The 6,000-nt window shown below is 38.4% G+C and overlaps 1 long non-coding RNA gene across 2 annotated transcripts in view; it reads right to left on the bottom strand.

Moving 5' to 3' along the window:
- Nucleotides 1-778: 778 nt before the first annotated feature.
- Nucleotides 779-6,000, bottom strand: part of LOC144305868 (uncharacterized) — a 51,324-nt gene continuing 46,102 nt past the window's right edge. For both annotated transcript variants that reach the window (XR_013372891.1, XR_013372893.1), the window contains exons 5-6: nucleotides 4,349-4,409; nucleotides 779-3,237 (exon numbers count right to left, since the gene is read on the bottom strand). This is a non-coding gene — a long non-coding RNA (uncharacterized LOC144305868). The remainder of the gene's footprint in view (nucleotides 3,238-4,348; nucleotides 4,410-6,000) is intronic.

The raw sequence follows: 6,000 nt of genomic DNA, 5'->3' as shown, positions 1-6,000 counted from the left end.
CTTTTAGCAACTCTACTAGGCTGAGCAATTGAACTAGTTATATATCACTAGTTGTGTATCATAAATATAAATCCATAAATATTAGAGATCGAGAGGAATAAGTAAGTATCTGAGAGTGAGGTAGGGAAGGTGTTGTACGAATAAAGTTTTGACACCAGTTTTGCCTCCTTCATCGTTTTTCATTAGACGCCATGAATAATATTATGAAATGTCATGCCAAAACAATAAAATGCCATACAAATGTGAGGCTGCATTTCTTCCTTCAAATAAGCCAGTTAAATATTGGCTAATTTTCTCCAAAAGTCATTTGTGCTTAAGGGAGGACCTTATTCTATTAAGCCTTAAAATCCCTCTGGTTTCAGATTTCTTAGCTCTTATAAGCATTAATAGAGTTCAGAAGTAGACTAGGGTCACACTCACATAAAGTCAAGCACCTTTGTGGGCTGAAAAGCCCTGAGTTTCACCTCATACTTTGGTATGACAAAGGGACCTGTATTGCTTCTCCTTATAAGACAGAAGTTTCTAAAGGACCATAGGGCACGTGAGGGTGGGAAGACAGGCTGGAGAATAAGCTTAGTTCAGGGGTAAGCTCTGAAATGTAGTAGGGCCACAGTAAATCCTCTAGGAGGCACAAGAATATTAGGCAACCCCAGTCAAACACTGATAGAACACACCATTAAATAAATAGAAGTGAGTAACATACTCTTGAAATGAAGACAAATGCATTTTAGCTTGATTTTATTTTCTCATTTTTCCTTAGGGGGCCAAGTTGCCTAGGAGTCCCACAAGTGGAATTGCTATTAATCATGATCATTTACCTTCCAGAGAGGAAAAAATAAAGTTCAATGTGTGCAAGCTGTATTTCTAAAACTCTGATGCATTTGGAGACTGTAGCTTTATTCTTCCAAGGAATTACCAATTACAGAAGGACAGAAAAAAAGCTTATAATCAGGGACGTAATGTCAGACTTTTTGGCACTTTCATTTAGGACATTTATCGAACCTGAAAAAAAAAATTATTAGGTTTCCATTCCAGATTTGTTCCAGAGAAAGCTTTTCACTTCCCCTCCCATGACTCAGAATCTTAATATAAAACACACAGGGGCTACTGGATAGAAAAAGAACAGGATCAAAAGGGAATTTAAGGATCTACAATCATAATAAATATCACTCTGTGGACAAGGTAAGAATGATTACTAAGGATATCCTCAGGCCTGCCCTCCACACCTTCTCTACCTAACTACCTGCCTTGTGTACAAATATTGTGAGTCTTCGGGGTCTGAAGACCAGTGCCTACTGGGGATCTGGTCATGCCCGAGGAACAACACTGAAGCCAGAACCTTCAGTCAGAGCCCAGACTGACTATGGCCAAATTCATCCTCCCATTCCTTCTCGTCCTTTCCATAGATATAGATATAGATTAGATATAGATATATAGCATATTTAACTGCCCAATGTTTAGAAAATGCCCAGTGGTAAATTCTCTTTCTAAAATAATGATCTAGGGTGCCTGATGGCTCAGTTGGTCAAGCGTCTGCCTTTGGCTCAGGTCATGGTCCCAGGGTCCTGAGATTTAGCTCACACTGGGCTCCCTGCTTCCCCCTCTCTTGCTCCCCCAGCTTGTGCTCTCTCTGCCAAATAAATAAATAAATAAATAAATAAATAAATAAATAAATAAAAAGTCTTTTTTAAAAATAAAATAATGGTCTGATAAAAGCAGCTTGTGATAATCTATATTCTGAATAATTCAGGTTTTGTACATCTATGGCCACCTCTATTTCTAAGCACTAATGAAATCCTCTTTTTCCTTCTTCATTTAATTGATTCTTCACTTGTTCCTCACAATAACAAAAAAGATGGGTTTGAGGTTGCCTGCAATGTTATGTGGAATATAAATATAATAACAAAGAGATGAAGAAATTGGGGTGAAAGGAAAATTGGATCACGAAAATGAAAGACAGCCAGCGATGAGGTTAACACTTGGAAATACAAGTGATAAAGTTCTCTTGAAAGCCAGAGGTTGGCTGCAAACTTTGTTCTGAGCTCCTTGAGTAACAGGGGAAATGGGATGAGTTGAAATAGTGTCTAATAGTCAAAAACATGCGGTCACTCCTGAGAACTTTATACATCAGCTCTCCATGTTTTATTTAGTAGCTACAAACTTTTTTAAAAGAATATTTTATTTATTTATTTCAGAGAGAGATAGAGAGATAGTGAGAGAGAGTGAGTAGGGAGCCCAATGCGGGGCTCGATCCCAGGACCCTGGGATCACACCCTGAGTTGAGGATAGATGCTTAACTGACTGAGCCACCCAGGCGCCCCAGTAGTACCAAACTTTTGACCATTTTTGCCTCTCCATTCTGTAATAAACTGGAACAGGAAGATGGAGCAAGATGTATATACATCTTAGGCTGATTTGGGTTTGAGTTCCTGATGTAGCAGCCCTTCCTAAATTAACTTGCACACCAGAATCATGCAGAGAACTTTAAAAAATACACATTCCTGGGACCCACCCACGAAGATTGTAGTTCTGTAGGTATGGGATGGAATATATATATATTGGACGGAATTGGATGGAATATATATACATATTTTTTTCTCCAGATATTTCTGCTCTAGCAAGTCTAACGATATATATTTAGAAATTTCCACTTTGTCCTTGATGCTCATCACAATAATTGCACCCACTTTGCTTCAGATGACTAAATGCCCCTCCCTCCCTCCTAGCAGGGAGCCTAATTCTGTAACATCTCCCATTGGCAGGTGTGGTCTACCAATGTTGGCCACCACTGAGCTTCCCTGCAACGCTTCTGTCCCTTGCAGTAGCGTATTCTTCGCTGTTTTGTTCAGTAGTATGCTCTCTGGGCCTTCTTGTAGATCAGAATCATCTGGTAGGTTTTCCAACTTTTACTGGTATACCCATTATTGCCTACTTTCTTGATGCTTTTGAGCCTTCCTTCAACCACATGGCATGGAAAGATCTCAGCCAACCACATGGTTTTTCTCTGAAGCTGGGGTGACTCTGTATTGTCATCCCAAATAGGGCAAAGGGTCTGGCCTTACATCTCTGACCAGTCACCAAATTTGGACTGCTCTCAGGAAGGCGATGTGAGTTTAGCTCAGGCAGTTCTCTTTAACAAAGAACAATCTCAGCTGCAGGAATCAATCACGAGCTGTCAGCCACCAACATTCCCGGCAGCTGGGGACATGAGTGCCTTAGTTCTGAGAGGGCGATGGCCTAGCACAGGGTCCATTAGAGAAAGGAAAGCAATTAAAGTTTTGAATTGTAACTCCCTTACGTAAAATATGTAAAGTCTGATTTGTTTGCTGCTATATAGACAAATATAATATCACAGAATCATCCGAGACCGAGACTTAGGACACTAATATAAATTTGGAGAGATGAAGGGGAAATCATTGGATGGTAATCCAGAGATATAAATCCAGACATTCCTCCTGTTGGTGGTCACCTCTTTAAAAATAGTCTCTCCTCTCAGTCTAAGAGAGTCTGAAGTTATTAATTACAATTTCCCCAGGTCTCTATCCTGTAAGCACTATAGCCTATATTCCTAGAAAATAACAAGAATCAAAAATGTGCAATGAGTCCTCCTGGTAGGTGGATTGCAAGGCTATTTCCAGGCTTGATCAATTGTAAATTCTTCCACTGATTTATGAGAGCTGATTGGAGTGGGAGAGTGCAGGAGGGAGAGAAGAGGGAAAAAGCACCACATTAAATATGCATATAAATTATAGGATGCATCTTAATTTCAGAAATGTTAAAATGCGCATAATTATGCGCCTCAGTAAGGAGAGGATGCAGTATGAGGCAGTGGTGAGTGGTATAATAAAAAGACACAAATTATGAGAAAAGCCAGGGAAAGAAAGAACATTCCAGAAATAACAGGAAAAGGCTCATGGGAGAGGTAAAATTTGAATAAGGCCTCGAAGGAAAAAATATGACATGCTTAAGAATGTGTGGGCTCTTATGGTTATTGACCTTTAAAACATGTGTATTTATCTATTCATCCTGGTCTAACTCAGTAGATAAAAATCACACTTTATTGTTTCATTCTTCATTTTAGCTGAGTCTCATAGTGTATTACATTTGTGGGGATCTAATTATTGATCCACTCACATTATATTGTTATTTAACTATTTAAGTGACATTTGCATATACAGCATGTTATGGTGTCAAGAGACCTTGCAGCAAAAGAAGCCTATTAAAATATCAGTAGAGCAAATGGTGTTTACATTTGCTTTGCTACTTGTTAACATTTGCCAGTTGAGTGTTGTAATCTAGTAACAACAGGGACAAAATAATAAATTTGTAACTAATATGACATAGTTACCTCAAATATGCAGGAAAGCCATGGATACAAGGTAATTGCCAGTTACTATCACATTTCACATCTGTGTGTGGTAGAACCAGATAAGAAAAAAATTAATATTGTATGATGAAATCACAATATTTTGGCAAACCCGAAAACACTTTTGAATTAAAGCTCCTGTTTCTTCTACTTATAGAATTAACATGTGCTCATTGTAAAAAGATTTAGAAAACAGAAACAAGTGAAAATTAGGGTGAATTATTTACTTATCATTTCTTGGGGAGGCAGGAATAGTAATATGGCAATTGAAACCAGGAGTAATGCGATCATGGGGTGATTTTTTTAGTATTATGATAGAAAACCAGGTCTCAGATTAACACACACACACACACACACACACACACACACACACACTGCATTCTATAGCTCAAATCTTCTGGAAAATAATAAGTCTCCCTGTTTCCCACCCTCACTCCCCCCACCTTTCCTTATTGGTCTTTTTGAACAAACTAAGCCCTTGTGAATAACATGAATATCCACTTTTATAAGGCTTATAGAACAAGGAGCCAGAAAGGCTGCTATCCTAGTGCATGAGAGGCAGTTTTGAACATAACAGGAAATTCAAGATGATTTCAAAGCTGGTGTCATGGCACTGTCCTGAGAATTATTGTTCTTCCCCAGAAGAAATGCCAGACATTGACTGTGACACTTCAGAGTTGTTTTGGAGCAGGGCTTTTAGTTGTCATTGTAATGGTGATGTATAACATATAATAAGATTTGTTGATTTAGGAAAACCACATCACATATAAAAACATCCATTTATAACCATTTGACCAGTCTATCTTTAAAGGGATTTGACTGCATCTACTAAATCTCTCTAAAACTAAATCTCCCTTGTGTTAGTTGTGGGTCTGCTCTGTAAATCTTTTGGCAAGAGTTAAGATAGAAATGATCAGAGAGTAAAAGTGGAACTTTGGGCAATACACCTATGCACTGAATACTGAAGGTATGACCTAGAACAAGAGCCATTTCCTGAAAGTGAGCTGCATTATGGAGGCAGATGGTCACCTCAATACATGTCATTCACCATAACTTGTTCTGAACTAATTACCTAATGCAAGAAACAGATGTCCGGGGAGCCTCATAAATGATATAAGGGTGACTTTACAGTGTTGCCAAAATTATGGCAGTTATTAAAATGCCATTGATATCCCAAAATAGAAGGAAAAGTGTATGTTAAATAATATTTTATAACCATGCTTTCCTTTAAAGCATCCTATCAGCGGTAACATGACACATGCATAATAGTAACCATAAAAGAAGGCTATTTGTGAGATTGCTTACTCGGTGTAGGCGGTTGGGGTGCCTTTATTTAAACGATTGCTTCTGCAGAATAAAACAGTATTCCTATAACCTGCAGACTTAAATGCACCTCTGAAGGTTTCCAGTGCCCAGGTAGGATCTGTTCTTACAAATGCGGTAATGTTTGCTGTTTGCTTAAAAGGAATCCAGTTGTAAAAACTAAGACCTGGTCTAAAAGATGAGCTCAGGGTTCTTAACTCCCTATTTATTTTGGCCTCTGATAGATGAACACAGTATCTGTTCACCCCTGACTAGTTAGGGAGCTCTGATTTGATCAAACAGGTATCTTTTAACAAATCAGGTCTTCTAAG

This window comes from Canis aureus, chromosome 36 (genome assembly GCF_053574225.1).
Source record: "Canis aureus isolate CA01 chromosome 36, VMU_Caureus_v.1.0, whole genome shotgun sequence".
In the NCBI taxonomy this organism is placed as follows: domain Eukaryota; kingdom Metazoa; phylum Chordata; class Mammalia; order Carnivora; family Canidae; genus Canis; species Canis aureus.
Note: the sequence above shows the minus strand (reverse complement) of the source record. Positions and strands in the feature narration are given on the sequence as shown.